Below are 17,118 nucleotides of genomic sequence, written 5' to 3' on the forward strand. Positions count from 1 at the left end.
GCTGTCCATACCTTATGTGGCACAATGATTGCTTTTGTATTACATAACAATATTTTAAATATTTTGGTAAGCAATAACAATAAATACAAAACCACTAGTTAAATATACAGAATTACATTTCTGAGCTTCATAATGCAATCTGCAAACAATTTTAAATTTACTAATGCTTCTAAATATTGCAATAACTATTTGAAATGTCAGGACCCGCTAGAGTGAGTCCTGAAATGCAGAGACTGAATGGCTGAAAGATCAGACTTGTATATACTAAGTTCAAGTTGCCATTTCTCAGAATATTCTCTTTTCTCCAAGGTATGGCAATCTGCCCCCTACATGGGTGGGTGCAGGGGGGTGTAAAGTAGTTATAAGGAGAAGAGCAATTTTCAAGATTCGCTCTTCTCCTGTGTTTTCTGTCTTTTTTTTGGCTTTTCAGCACTCAGCATTTTGAGTGCCGACATTTCAGTAGGAAGCCAGTATTGTATTATTCTACTAATTAATAGGATACTTTAGAGAGAACTGTCATTAACTTTTACTGTTTTTATTATTTTTTATTATTATTTTTTTTTAATATTTTTGGCCACGAATGACCAACCGAACAACATCAGTTTCCAGGGAGAATCATAGGATCATAGGAGGTTACTAGGCTATTAACCCGGAGGTCATTTCAAGCCTAGCCATTTCATCCCAATGTAATACCATAGATACTCTAGTCATTACTCAGGATTGCATTTATTAATGACTGCCCATGTCCAGAAGAGTTGTGGGTGCTATCCCTGGTAAGAATTTACAGTGCCCCATCCACTTGCCCAGGTTTCTTTTGACCAGTGTCATAGAGGTGCTCTTCTTGATATGAATTGGAAGCCTATTCCAAAGATGCAGCAATCACTGGGAGACAAATTTGTCCCTCCAGCATGTCCTATTCAAGTCACAGGCCATATTTAGGTCCCTGGAATGGGTATCTCTAGCTCCGTTTGATTTGCAGATGTGCAACAAATTCATTAGGTTTGGGTCAGAGATTGCTCTGTAAGCCAGGCATAAGTCTTCCCTAAGAAGCCTATACAATACTGAGTATAGTGACAGAGACTTTAGTCGGTCTGTGTAAGGCACGTGCCAGAGTCCCTTGATCATCTTAGTTAGAAACTCTGAGGTCTCTCCAACTGCTCCAGGTGCTTTGTATGATACATGCTGAAAGGGGCATTATTCTTAATTCTGGGCCTGATTAGTGAAGAGTATAGAGGGACTGTAAACTCCCTTTGATCTAGAGACAATGCCTTTGCTAATCAAGTGTGCTACACAGAAACCTTCCTTTTTACAATAGACACATGGTGGTCAAAGTTAAGGTCGCAGTCAACTTGTGATCCCAGATCTCTTACCACTTTTTAGATACATAAGGTATTGTTGCTAATTTGATAGTGTGAAGGGACATTGGTTTTACCAAAGGGAATGATGATGCATTTTTTTGCATTTAGTTTGAGACTGTGACTAAGGCACTAGTCATTGGTCTGCATAAGCCCATCCTGAAGTATACTGACATCATTTGGGCATTCGATAATTGCACCCAGTAGTTGCCCGCAGACTTGATCAGCCACAGTCCCTTAGTTTTAGCCTGAAATTCTCAGAACTATATACCAAACAGTAGAGGGCCCAGCACTGAAACCTGTGGCACCCCGCTGGTGACAGGTCTGCTGGTTGATGGAGAGTCACCCACTTTGATAGTGGGTGACTGGTTTGTGAGCCAGCTGGCAACCTATCTTACAACAAAAGGGTTTATATTCAGTTTGCTAAGTTTATCAGTAATTCCTGAGTGTGGGATTATGTCAAAGGCCTTTGCCAAGTCAAGGTATGCTGTGTGCACAGATTTGTCCTTGTCAACGGCTCTGGTCACATTTTTGAAGAAATCCACTAGATTTAACAGGCAGGATCTTGATGAAGCCAAACTGGTTTGAATCCAGGGTTTGGAGGTCACCCATGTCTTTATTTATAAGGCTGATGATGATACATTCCATAGCTTTACAGATGAGGCTGATCAGACTTATTGGTCCATAATCCCTTGGGTCTGTTGCAGGAATAACTGTTGCTGTTCTCCATTCTGCAGGAACAAAGCCAGTGGTTAGGCTGAATAGAGTACTTAATGTTGATGCCAGTTCATGTTTTAGCCTGTTTAGAAGACAGCCTAGTATGCCATGTGGTCCCATAGAGGCTGTGTTTATTTGCCTTAGACAAGGCTTTAATGACCTGCTCTTTGGATATGTAGAGTGGTGGTGGGGGGAGGGAGATGGAGATAAGCGAGTAAAATTTTCGCCAAATCTGTCCGCTAGCAGGTTTGCTATCTGTGGGGGATGAGTGTTGTGTGATACCATTAGTCACTAGTTTGGCACATATTTGGGTCCTACCTTTTAGACTACATATGTAGCTGTTACAGGCTAATTATCCTCGTGGTCATTCCAAGCCCAGCCAATTACCCCATGTAAGAATCAAACCTTGCACCTTGTGGCTATAAGGTGAACACCTTAACCATTATGACAAACTCCCACTTCAGAAACCTTGAAGTACTTGAAGTTAGTGCACAGCAACAGCAACATTGTTACAATATAAGATGGCATTTTATATGATTCAGTGCCATGTGAACTCAGACAATTATATACAATGGATATACACAATGCTAATTTGATGTGATACTGGCTGTAATAACAAAAGCTGAAGAATAAGTCTACTAGTGTTTCAGTGAGTGAATGCCTATAAACATGACATACTTATCTAATTCATAGTCTGCAGTGACAAACGAAATATATAGATAACACAGTGAACCATTATTGATGAGTATGTAAGTCTGAGCGGTCAACAAACGATTAACAAATAGCTGCTATCACATAAGCACTTCTAATTAAATTGCTATTACTTAAAAGGTGGCAATGCAGGTAACCACAGGCTTACACCAAGTCAATACTGGTGTTTAAACCAGTTTTCAGTAATGTGTCATAAGAAGGTACTATGTCATATCACACTTACAATTCCACTGAAGATTTCAGCGAAAGCTATCTTAAAGTCTTTCATTTTCATGGATATATCAACTTAAACCATGAGGTGGCTCATTCCAGTTTGCTAACATGTACTACATATTAATTCCTTAATTTCGGGATTTAAACTAAATGTCCAGTAGAAGTTATAACTACTCTATGCTTGTCAAAAGTATTAGCTAAAGCGGAACACATAGGCATGTGTAGCTGTTTCTAAGCAATTGTCAACTGAATTAGTGACAGTGTGATAAACTTCAGCCATCTCAGGTTGTGAAGGGCTAAGCAGTTTTGTCGTGTAACAAATCTAACTTTCCTACTGTAAGTCAGCTAAAATACACCATATAGTGGAGAATGTAGCTCAGTTAGAAAATGTACAGAGTACAAAATGACAGGAATAATATATATATATATATATATATATATATATATATATATATATATATATATATATATATAAAAATATTAACAGCTGATACACAGTCACCTTGGGAGAAAAATCATTAAATTCTATGCAACCTATCTAGGTTTTCGTTACTTTTAGAGATGAAATTGTCAGTATGTTTTTGAACCACAAGTGATTGCCAGTGATGAGGCCAAGTGTTTGTTAAGATTATTTCCTCACTCAGTGACTTGACCAAATTAAATAGAAGGAGTGGAATTGTCTTTGGGTGATCCTAGAATGACAGAGATTTTGGTTTTGCTATAAAAGGTATAATTTTGGTCTCAACAGTATTAAGATGTCATAGTTTTTGTCATAATGGCAGAGAATCAAACAAAACTTTCATTTGGCATTGGCCACGGTAACTGTATCATGTCCAGAAAGAATTATAGAGTCCTCACCGTGCTGTATCAGTTTGGCCGCAGTGAAAAGGAGTGGCCCTAGTACTGATCCCTGAGGGACTCCAGCAATAACAAGATGACTCCATTCCAGCTGACTGACTAGTGTCCTTTGTCAGGACAGTTTTTGAATCATTGGTAGCACTGAGGGAAAGATCATAGCTGCTTAGGATAGTGAGAAGTGTTGCATTGCCCATAGTACTGAATGCTTTAGTAAAGTCCACAAAATTATCCAACAATTTGGCCATGATCTATCTGCTCACAGATGTCTGTAGCATCCAGCAGGACAACACTAGTGGTACAGTTAAGCCTGAAGTTACACTGTACATTCGAGTTAAGGTTGTGTTTGCTGGGATGTTGAAGCAGCTGGGAGCAAATGCATTTGTTTTATTGGTGATAAGAGTGCTAGTTATTTTATTAACTAGCCACCTGGCTGGGTCTTTTATACTGTATTGTGAATAAATTTCCCACCTTGAGTAGCAATCTCTTTGTCACTCCAGTGATGAAAATGTGAAGTACAGTTTTGTCCTGGATTAAGCAGCTTTTCTGTACTATAACAGAACAGCTTTGGATTATGACAGTATGTGCATTGTTAATTAACACAGAAAGTCTTTTTTTTTTGTGAAAATTATGTCTTCTCACTTAGGTGTTCAGTACATGAGATTTGATGGTTTGCTTTTAGTTTGGAATGTCTAGAGAGGGTTTAGAGATGATCTCAGTATGAATGAGGAGAGATTTTTAAGTCAAATACACCTTTTTATAGACAAAATCAGTTGTTTAAAACAATCAAATGACAAAATGTACAACATTGTTAAAATGTTTGCAGCCTCTTCATTTGTGTAGCTTCACATGACAAATGTATGTATGTGGTCAATAATGGATTCTGTCATGATACATTTTATTTTACCCTAAGCCACACTTTCTCCTTCTCTTTTTTCCTCCCTATACTGCTTTTCTAACCTTACATTAACCTACACATACACACGCTCAGTTACGTTCTGTACTTCAGTTCTGTGACAATCATTACATAGATAACACTTACAAGTAATGGGTCAAAATAATGTTTCCTTTCAATTTCCATATGTATTTTAACACTGTTGCAAACTGTTTTTATTCATGTTTTACATTTCTAGTACTGTTTACCTCATTATGGAAGTTTGGATATTTTCCACATGAAAAAGAACTCAGGAATCATACAAAAGTGAAAATTATTTATTTATTTTACATTTGTTGACCGGGCTAGTCCAGCTGGATATATGTCCATTTTCAGTGGAGGCCCGTGGAGAAAAGCTCCACAAATTACAACAACATAAAAGGTCAAGACAAAGACAATAACAGTATAATTTGGTACATAAGTTTTAACAATTATAGTACAAGCTTAAGATTATATATTTTATATTTCAGTAGGAAAAAGGAAAAATTTATCTAAGAATAGATGAATAAGACTAATACATTTGTATTAGAAATGGTGTAGTACAAATCTTTATAACATATTACAAAATTAGATACACCTAGTAATTTATGATAAGAGATACTAAGGTCTCACAAAAACCTAAGAAAGAAAAACACTAGAGATCAATAGATAGAGTATAGAAGAACAGCAAACAAGGATGGATTTCTAGTGTTATTTAACACATAGGTTGTGATACTATATGGAGGTGTTTGATCATTCCACAGTATATACTTATTTACATGAGAAAAAATCCTAAGGAAGGTTAAGCTCACTAAAAATTAGTGAGACAACACAAGATCATGATCATGGGAGGCTAGGAATTGTGGGAGTCTAGTTAATAGTTAGGTACTTAGTCTGGGTTAACACAGGGGCATAGCCAGTGTGATTTGAGGTAGGGTTTAAGCTTGCTTTTAAAGAACTTGATAAAAACAAGAGAAGCATGCTCATATGCCTAGTGTTTTTTCAAGTACTTAAGAAAAACCCTACCAAAACATTCCACTTATGAGACACTCAATCACATGATCAACATTAAAGTCAGTCTACTAAAATTTGAAATTATATATCAATCCAATATTTCAAACTTTGTCATTTTAAAATTGGTTTCAGACTATAGCTATAAATTAATATAGCAATAACCTACGCCTGGGTGTGGGTAATGCTGGATTTACCCACGGTTGGTGTGGTTTGGTCACGTGAGCGAAGCCCGAGTGGCCAAACAAAGACAACCTTGGGTAAATCCAGCATTACCCACACCCAGAATTGGGTTATTGCTATTTATACAATTACATTATTTAAGAAAAAAAAATTACTTTTCTTAAATAATGGCATTGTATAATGCTTCCTTGCTGCCCTTCTGCAGCTGTCTGATATTATGTGGCAGTTCTGATGTACTGCACATGCGTATGCTTATGCAGTACATCAGAGCTGTGAGCAAAAGCAACGGAGAAAGCAAGATCTCCGTTGCTTTTTACAAACTATCTCGCTATGCTAAAAGAGTTTAACATAGCGAGATAGCTTTAAAAAAAGCAACGGAGAATGTCCGTTGCTTTTTTTAAAGCTGTCTCGCTATTTTAAACCCATTTAACATAGCGAGACAGTTTTGAAAAAAGCAACAGAGAAAGCAAGATCTCCGTTGCTTTTTATAAAGTGTAACATAGCGAGACAGCTTTAAAAAAAGCAACAAAGAATTTCCGTTGCTTTTTTTAAAGCTGTCTCGCTATGTTAAACCCATTTAACATAGCGAGACACCTTTAAAAAAAGCAATGGAGATAGGAAGATCTCTGTTACTTTTTTTAAAGCTGTCTCGCTATGTTAAACTCATTTAACATAGCGAGACGGTGTGTAAAAAGCAACTGAGATCTTGCGTTCTCCATTGCTGTAAAAAAAGTTATACTAATGGAAAAAGCCCGGGCGACCGGACCTTTTTCCATTACTATAACTCTGATTTACAACATGCACCCTGACCAATCAGCGTGCATGTTTTGGAAAATTAATGGGGGGTCATTGTATAATATTGGTGTTGTGACATTAAGATCTGTGATTATTTTATATTCAGCATTGTCTGTGTGCATTAATATATCAACTCCTCTAACATCTCTGTTAATCACCGGCAAAAACTAAGCATCTAAGCTAACGCTTTTTACCCAGCTGTATAAGATGCCTAGTCAATGTATTTCTGCTGCTATTTTTATTAATCTCATAAAAATACTCATTAATTCTTTAACTTCACTTTTTAACTATTTCCTTATTAACTATGACTTTAATGCAACTATAATACAATTGTTAAATGGTATAGATTGATTTCTTCAACTGGTACCTATAAAACACCCTTACACTTAGCTTCTAGATTCAAAAAAGAATAAATAATTGCATCTTGAATTATAATGGTGTCGTATATACCACAATATTTCAAGAACTCTATCACCTTACTCATGTGCTAGCCTTGTTACTGGCCCTAATCCCAGCCTTATACATTACCGTACCAAAAACCCTTTTTCTAACAGTACACACACACTTACACAGACAAAACGCTAAAAATATCATCTAACTTAAACCTTGCTGTAAGCCTAATCTGCAAACACTTGCACACACACTCCCACCACTCATTCCAAAACTTTTGGATTACATGAATGCTTCAGAATTACTATAAAACCCCATATACCTGCATGCAAACACAGCTCACACACCACAGAGACAATCACACATTCAACATCCAGTGCAACTAACAAACAGGAATTTCAATGTATAGTGAAAGCAATAAACTCTGTTGATAAAAAATGCATACATTGCAACCATAAATATGTGTGCATGTGTGTGTGTGTGTGTGTGTGTGTGTGTGTGTGTGTGTGTGTGTGTGTGTGTGTGTGTGTGTGTGTGTATGTGTGTATATATGTATATATATATATATATATATATATATATATATATATATATATATATATATATAGATTCATTATAGAATCTCAAAATACTGAAAACCCGAATTTCAGTATTTCGAAATTCTATAGCCGAAAGCTTTAAATCCCAAAACCTCAGAAAAGCAAAATTTAAAATCGCGAACCTGCACTACAAATACACCACACACATACACACAAGGTCCCCTCTCAATCAAACATACAATCCTACACTTCAGACAAGAAGAGGGGCAAGCCCCCCTGCACCCCCCATGTGAGGAGCTGCACCCCCCACACCCCCTACTTATATATACTAACTCCAAGATCACACAATCACACACACAAAGGTAACTCACACCCACACATTTCATAGCCCCTTGCACACACACATCTCAGCCACAACACACACTAACATACACTAAAGCCCCTAACCAATACACTTACACATACATACTTACCTGAACGTACACCTATCCATTCACACACCGCAACACCAGAAGTGCTATTTCAAAATCTCTGAACTTCAGGATTTTGAATTTTGCACTTCTGGGGTTTCGCGATTTAAAGCTTTCGGCTATAGAATTTCAAAATACTGAAATTCGTTATTTCAGTATTTTGAGAGTCTATAGTGAACCCATATATATATATATATATATATATACATATATACATATATATATATATATATATATATATATATACATATATATATATATATTTATTTATTTTATTTTATTTTACATTTGTTGACCGGGCTAGTCTGGCTGGATACATGTCCATTTTCAGCAGAGGCCCGAGGAGAAAAGCTCCACTATATACTGGTACATTACATAAAATACATCACTGTAAGATACAAATTATAAGGATCTAAACAACTATTTGAATGTAGGATAGTCACAATACAGTAGCATTTTTACAGAAATGTAAAATTCTTAAAACACTGTGTGGATTCCTATTCCCATATTATTAGCAAAAGCAGGAGTAGTAATATTGAAAGTGAGAAGGTGGTAACACACACAAAGGTCTAAACAATATAAATAGTATTAATAGTTATGATAAAACATTTGTGCCAGGGCACAAGTTTTAAGAAATAGGTTTGCACAGCAGGGAGCAACGTGTAGGTTTAAGTGAGAGGAGAGATGTCAGGTTGCAGTAGTGTATCAAGTAAAGAGAAGAGACGTTAAAGGAAAAGTAATATCTAAGTGGATACTAGGTGAGCTACAGAGGAGGAGTGAATACTAGTAGTAGAGACAAAGTAGAAACGTAATGGAGAGAAGCTGTAGAGAGAGTTGGGTGCTGAGGTCAGTCAGGATTAGAGCAAGGGCATAGCCAGTTAGATTTGAAATGGTTCCTTAGTTGTTTCTTGAAAAGTTTTGATGAGCGTAGGGAGGTCAGTTCTATGGGAAGTTTGTTCCAGGATGAGCCAACAACATTTGTAAACAAGGAGTCACCAGCTCTATTGTGTGATTTGAGAGTGGCGACTAGCAGTTTGTTTGCTGAGTGGAGGGAAGTAAGATTCCTGTAAGGGGTGACAAGGTTATTAAGTATTGGTGTATTGTTAGGGTAATGAAGAATTTTATGGGTGATAACTAATTGATGGAGGAGAATAAGATTTTGAAGTTCAAGCCAGTCGAGTTTTTTGAGATTAACACAATGATGGGTACGAAATGGGGAACCTGTGGCAAATCTGGCAATGCTATGGTGGGCTGTGGCAAGTTTCTGAAGGTTAGATTTTGAAAGGTTGATAAAGGATGGGGAGGCATACAATAATGTAGAGATGAGATGAGTTTGGGCTAGAGACACCCTGCTAGTTGGTGTAAGAAAGGGCTTGAGTCTATAGAGGGCACCTATCTTTTTATTAACAGCTTTGATGGTTAGGTCAATGTGGCAATCAACGTTTAGTTGATTATCTATTGTAAAGCCTAGTAGTTTAGTGGAATAATCAGGTGTAATAATAGTGTCATTGTCAGACACAATAGAGAAGGAGAAGGGGGCAGACTTAAGGGTAAGTGAGAAAAGTAATAATTTGGTTTTTTTGGGATTGAGGAGGAGACAGATATGTTGGAACCATTTTTCTGCTGCTGTAAAGACTTTTTGGGTGGAAGAATGGAGTTCAGCTGGAGATACAGCAGAAAAGATCAGAGTTGAATCATCTGCATACTGAATACATGTGGATGTTGGGAGTGAAATAGATAGGTTATTTATAAATATGGAGAAAAGAAGGGGACCTAGGATGGATCCTTGAGGTACACCGATAGTGACTGGGAGCTGAGAGGATAGATGTCTGGCCCAAAGCACTGCTTGTTTTCTGTCTTTCAAGTAAGAGTCAAACCAGTGCAATGCCATAGAGTCAAGTGAGAGAGATTTCAAAGTGTCTAGCAGAAGTTGATGGTTCACCATATCAAAGGCTTTAGACAGGTCAAGGAATAAAGCAGAGGAGAAAAGGTTGTTATTGCGATTTTTGTTGATATTGTCTGTGAAGGAGAGAAGAGCAGTGGAAGTGCTATGGAAAGGTCTAAAGCCATGTTGGGAGTCTGAAATTAGGCTATTATGTAAAAGTTGTTGGTGTATACAATGTTCCATAATTTTAGATAGTGGTGATAGAATGGCTATGGGATGGAAATTAGTAAGTTCATTAGTGTTTCCTCCTTTATGCAGAGGAATGATGTGGGAGACCTTCCAGAGGGAAGGAATAGTAGATTCAGTTATTGTTCTGTTAATTAAGATGGAGACTGGATATGCTAGTTCTGCTGCTGCTAGTTGCAGATATTCGGCTGGTAGTTGGTCGGCTGATGGAGTGCATGGTTTAAGTTTTGAGAGTAATTTACGTATATAGGTTGTGGAGACTGTACTAAATTTTAGAGTGTATATATGTATATCTGTGTATACACACACACACACACACACACACATATATATATATATATATATATATATATATATATATATATATATATAGCTAGTTGGCTAGATACATCATGTATTACAAGCTGTGAAAGGTGCATGATATGCTTGCATATACATATAAATCATACCGCACTCATTAGGGTCTTCCATACAGTCTATCATATACTTCAGTCCCAAAGCACTTAGTACCCTTAATCTGTGACTCTTTCATAGCAGTGCCATGTGCACTACAAATTTGCAGGCACACATTCTGACATGAGATGCAACCTTTTTTATATCATATAGCATAAGTGTAGTTGGGACCATGTTGTAAACATGCAAGACAAACAGGCTGCTATGTAATACATTCTCATCTTTCGATGGCACTTTCAAAAAGTGCCAACAATGATGGAGGTCTGTAAGATACATGTGCTGCTATGTTTTACACACTGCTCTGAAGTACCACCCCCATTCCCCTAAGCACCCCTTTTCTACCATATAGTTCTATGTGTTATGCTAAAATGAATGGTATGCAATGCAACTGCAGAACCTGTCCCTTACTTCATTCTGTATTGCGCTGAGCATGAGCTGGTACGTATACATCTATATGTGAATGGCAAACCAGTAAATAGTGCTGCTGAGATGTTCTGTGGTCAGTCCCATTCAGATGTCAGCTATTAATCTCACCGTTAGTCTTAGTAGCCGTTTAGGGCACATTACTAATCATCTGCAACATGTTTTGATCATATTAGCACAAGCTTGGTCAGCAGATTAGTTCAAAGATTTAAGGCTATGAGGTGCTATTGAGTTTTATTCCATAGTCCTAGGTTGGTTTCCATGTTTAAACTGTGTGCCACACTATAAACCACTTAACCATACAGTAGTGTAATGCCATTCATGAAAACAGACTCTTGGGTTCAGTGGAGTTACCTTTTTAACAAATAATGAATAAAATAAAATAAGCTAAGTTAACAGAGGCCTCAGTTTTCTGTTTCATAATTTTCCATTATAGGTTTGGCAGACAGAAAGTAAATTAACTCCACGAAAAAAATGCTGTATGCTTTCTAAAAAAACATTTAATCATTCATCAGGTTTATAGACTATTACAGATGATTTGTGCTGCATTGTTCTTGTTTATTAATTCAGACTACTCGTTCTGAAAATTAGAAAAACAGACTTTGTTAGAAATATTTTGAAAGTAAAGCAAACTGATGTATCCTTTGGTATTAGTATGTGCTAACGTCATACTATCATACCCTTTCTGATGTTTCTGAAGCATGTGTGTGCACTGTATTTTGTCAAAATGGGAAAGACTGGGTACCTATAGGCTGACATGTAAACCAAATTGTACTGCACTACTGAAAAGGGAATATAAATTATTGAAAGAGGTCATACAGACTCATGAATTACAATGGGAGGTCGCTGTTGATTTTACCGACCAAAATGCCTTAAAATGGCTACAGAGTATGAAGAAAGAAAAGGCTTGAATAAAGAGATGGTGTCAGGTCTTATGGTACTAGAAGTCTGTAAATTATATCTGTCCTAAACAATATAATTCCTGACCAGACTTCTTGTCATAGTTTATTAATTTGTACTAGTGGTAGAGGAAAATTAAAGCATTCTCCTAAGGATAATGTCATGAAAATATTCTATTTTTTTTATTTTCTCAATTCACCTCTAGTCTCAAGATGTGCCTTAGCAAATACATGCTTCGACCTCAAACAGAATTTGAATATTTAAACTTACTATGCTGTTATGCTCTTACCTGATGTTGTGAATGAGACACACAATAAACCACAGTTCGGTTCTATCTCATTGAATGCAAAAGTCTGAATATTAAGCCTTTACATCAGAAATACTGGCTTTTTTTGGTGCTCTTTTTGTTTTGTTTTTCTTTTTTTTTTTTTGTTTTTTTTTTTTTTTGTTTTAGTGCCATGTGAAGCCTTCACTGTGTTACAGGGAAGTGTCACCATACATACTGCGAAATGTATGAGATTACTGGGAACAAGCCCATGAGACATAAGTGCTTCTCTTAATGGGTGATCGAGTAGCACTGCCTCTTTAAGTGACTTGTTTAGAGTCACACAGTAGACAGTTTTTCCTCTTTGAGTCCTATAGATATCCCCTCTATCCAACAACACCTAATATGATTGGGGCGGGTAACATGAACACAAAATGTATTAGTTCTAACTACTGGATGCTTAAACTGCTCACAAAATACTATTTAAATCTGCAAAGTGCAACTGCTAAAAATAATATTGACTAACAGCTTGCATTGTTAAATGGGTATGAGAAATGCTGGCTCCAGAAATCCTATCTTTCTGCTTGAAATATTTCATGGTCAAGTCCTGTACACCAACTTGTTCTCTCACATGCAAAAGAAACATGAAATGATATACCTCAAAGATAGGACAGTTTGCCACAGGAAAGAGGCGCTCATTGTCATTAAAATTTTCTAATCCTTCATAATCCGCAAAGGACTGAAATAGCTACTAGAATTAATAGCAATTGACTGCTCTAGATCATAAAACTACATTTATAGCTTTTATAGCTCACCCTTCCTTGTCTTCGTAATGTCATTAAATTGCTCACTCCTAATAGAAATCTGACATTTCAAAGTGAACATTTAGAACGAGTCATAAAAAGCAGATGTAAATGTGAGGAAAGAGCATTTCATTAGGGCCCAGAAAAACAAATAATCTGCTACATTCCCATGTGGTACAGAACCCAGTCTGAGAAGTGAACATCTATAAGAAATTCATACTTTCTAGACAAACACAGCTTTAACTATGGTCTAAACTGAATAACTGCTGATACCCAAGGTTTGTTCTCTGTTGTCTAACATTATAGTCCATATACTTTCTACTTGACTGTAAGATGTGAAATATGATTTGGACATATATTTTTAGTACATAACCCAAGTATTTGGCCTCATGTCTGCACATAATGCTTATTAATGTCAGCACAATTTGACATCAGTTCAAACAACAGTGTTTTGTTATGCTACCACTGTGACTGCCACCTGCCATTTATGATTTATGCTCTCATATATAAAACAAGTTATCTTAATTTGAAACCTATATTCTTATATGTGCACTGCACCATAATACATTTTATACTGGGTGTCTTTACAAGGAACTCTGCCAAATATGGGCATAAGCCAGCTGACATCACAGTCAGTGCAACATGAATGAATGAATAAATAAATAAATCACTCAATAGATGGTCATAAACCCCAAATAACAGAAGTTCATTTGCATCTCATAGCCTTAACCAGCTGTGCTGACCTACCAAACTTACAAAATAGGACAGGGTGAAAAAAATGCCTAAGTTTGGGAATGGTATGAATACTAAAGGGCATGTGGATTCTCACTTAAAATCACATTGGCATGCCTTTCTATTATTGCGGGCATAAAATCCTACTGCAAAAATGTTATAAAAGCTAAAAGAAACTGAAATCTGTTAAGCTGGAATTATATGAGATAGAAGGAGAATAAAATTATACATCAAAAATCTTCTCAGATATTCAAATTATGAATTCATAGCCATGAGCAGCCTAATGAAATCAATATGAGTGGAGAATACCATTAATGATAAAGAAAGGACAGAAGACAACAAGAAAACAAGAACTATGTAACGCATCTGCACCCACATACATGCATACAGACATGCACATATATATGTACACTATGTGTACACACACATATATATATATATATATATATATATATATATATATATATATATATATATATATGGATATACTGTCTATGCACAAATTTACGTTTCAGCAAAACTTAAATCCGCAAATGCGTTTACACAAAAGGGTGTTTCAACGAAAACGCACTTTCATGTAAATCCATTAAAAAAAAAAACACAAAAAAATGCTGAAAACACTGTTATGCACCCCCCCATGTGGGGGGCTGTGCCACTCCACACACCCCTACTTAAATATTCTCACTCCAAGATCACACTACAGTGGAGGAAAGGGAATGTTCCCTCATCCCCACTGTACTACGATCTCAGTAAAAGTCCTATTAATTGTACAGCAACACTAAATGTTGATGTACAACTAATATAACATGCAAACAGCATGTTTTCAATCTGCATCCCCCCTTACTACTCTATTTTGTAAACTTTACTACATGAAAGTGTGTTTTCAATAAAACGCACTTTCGCGTAATTATATTAGCAGATTTATGTTTGGGTAAAACGTAAATTCGCTAATATACTGTAGGGCCATATATATATATATATATATATATATATATATATATATATATACAGGTCTACTTTGAAACCTCGAATGCCCACAACATCGAATGTACAACGTTGGAAACACTAAATACCGAGAGCAAGCAACAGGACATCGAAAACCTGCAACCAAAACATTGACTGTCATATGATCGAGCGATAGAACATCGACAGCAGTCATGTAACAGGAAATGGAATGCACAACCACTGTCAAGTAGAGAAATTAAACATAACTGCTGTTATCCAACACTAACTGTACAAAGCAGATAAATGGCATGTACTGTACCACAGCTGTTGCTGTCAGCAACCACTTCTCTGCTTCTGTTAGTAGCAGGAAAAACAAAATAATGCTTCTGTCAGTATATGTAAACAGAGTAGACTTGCTGAAACAGAGATGTACTGCATAGCTAAACTAGGTGCTGCCACTTTAAAACATTGTACGGACCGTGCACAGTGAATAGAAGCCAGTACAAATATTCGGTGTCCAATGGCAACGCTGTATCCAAGCCCTGGAGTGTTAGGATGTGTCTATACCACCACCAAATCCCAGAAGGGCTGGAAAATACTCATCGTTGATAGCTACATCTACAATCTGGAATGTACTATGGCTACTAAGAAGTACTGGTGCTGCAAACGTAAACACATGGAGAAATGCAAAGGTAGAGCAATCACTATGACAGTACCAAATGGGGAAGAGCTGTAAATCTGTAGCACACCATCACACAGGGAGCCCGGCCAAAGTAGAAAGCTATCTTATGAGTTATGAGTTAAGACAGAAGGCTGAACTGTCTAGGGATACCCCTTGTTTGATTGTGGATGACGTTATGGCATCTAATTCCACTCATTTTATCTCCAGTCTCCCAAAACAGGAAGGCATTGCTGCAACAAGTGGGTAGGATCCGTAGGAAGCATAGTGGGGGTCAGGCTGACATGCAGATAACATTACAGACAGTTAGCCTAAGTGACTTCCCCTTGAAAGATGATGAGTTCATAGAAAAGCGCTATGTAGGCTCAGCAAGTGATGTAACAGTGTTAGTGTTTACAACTGTTTCTAATCTGTATGATTAAAGTCATGCCAGTATATGGCTCATGGATGGTACCTCTTTCTGTAAGGGAGTAATCTGCAGGCAGTTATACAGCATTCATGGAATCCTGAAGTAAGGAGTTTATAACAAGACAGTCCTTCTGTTGTACTGTTTAATGTCAAAAAATCACTACGATCATACAATGTGATGTGGGAATGCATATTTCAGCTGTTACAAGAGCATGACTTTGAGCCAGCTATGAAATACGTAATGTGTGACTATGAGATAGCTGCGATTAAGAGTGTACATAACAATCTAGCAGGAGTGATACCTAAAGGCTGTTTTTTCCACTTTGGCCAGAATATCTGGCATAAAGTGCAGTCATTGGGCTTAGCTACCCTTTATAACTCTAGCCAGGAATTCCAGGTGGCTGTGAAGTGTATGGTGGCATTGGTGTTCTTAGAGGAGGAAGAGGTGGTATCAGGCTTCAATGCCTTATGGGAAGTATTCCCTGCAGAGGGTAGAGATCTGTTACGGTATTTCAGTGAATGGTACCTATTTGGCAAGCCTAGGAAGTTCACAACCAGGAGTACGCCTTTTGCACGGTTCCCGCCACTGTTCCCCATCACATTCTGGAACATATCAGAGATAAACAGCCTATGCCTGCCCCGGATGCAGATTAGTATTGAGGCGTGGCACAGGAGGCTAAAGATACTGCTTGGGACTTGGGCAACAGATTTGGCTGTGTTGTTGACAACACTAGCACGGGAACAGGACAGGGTTGAGGAGCTTTGAATCCATTTAGCGACAGGGTTCCCTCCATCACCTAAGAAGAGGAAGCTAATGTTCTGCCACTCACAGTTTGAGCATGTGCTTAACCACAAGGGCTCCTACTCTACTGTTGATTTCTTGCGAGCTATTGCTAATCTACTGAAGCTGTAATGCTGTGCGTCCTGTAGTGGAGCGTGATACAAACACGGTGTGTAGTTTAGATGTCACTGTCTTATTTACAAGTACAGTTGATGTTTACAGTATGCACAAGTCGATGTGTGATTATGATATGCACTGGAAGAGGGTTTATGTATTTCAGAGTGGCACGAGGTTATTGTTTTCTTGCAAGGGTATTTAAAAGGAGGTGGACGTACTGTTTCTGTAGTGTCAGACTATTAGTTGTGAAGGTCTGCTCGTTTTTGGTCAATATGTCCACATTTCGGACTGTGGAGGTGTGATTTCTGCACAGTACTTTTCAATGTTAT

This window comes from Protopterus annectens, chromosome 1.part0 (genome assembly GCF_019279795.1).
Source record: "Protopterus annectens isolate FY-2018-M chromosome 1.part0, PAN1.0, whole genome shotgun sequence".
NCBI classification, from domain to species: domain Eukaryota; kingdom Metazoa; phylum Chordata; order Ceratodontiformes; family Protopteridae; genus Protopterus; species Protopterus annectens.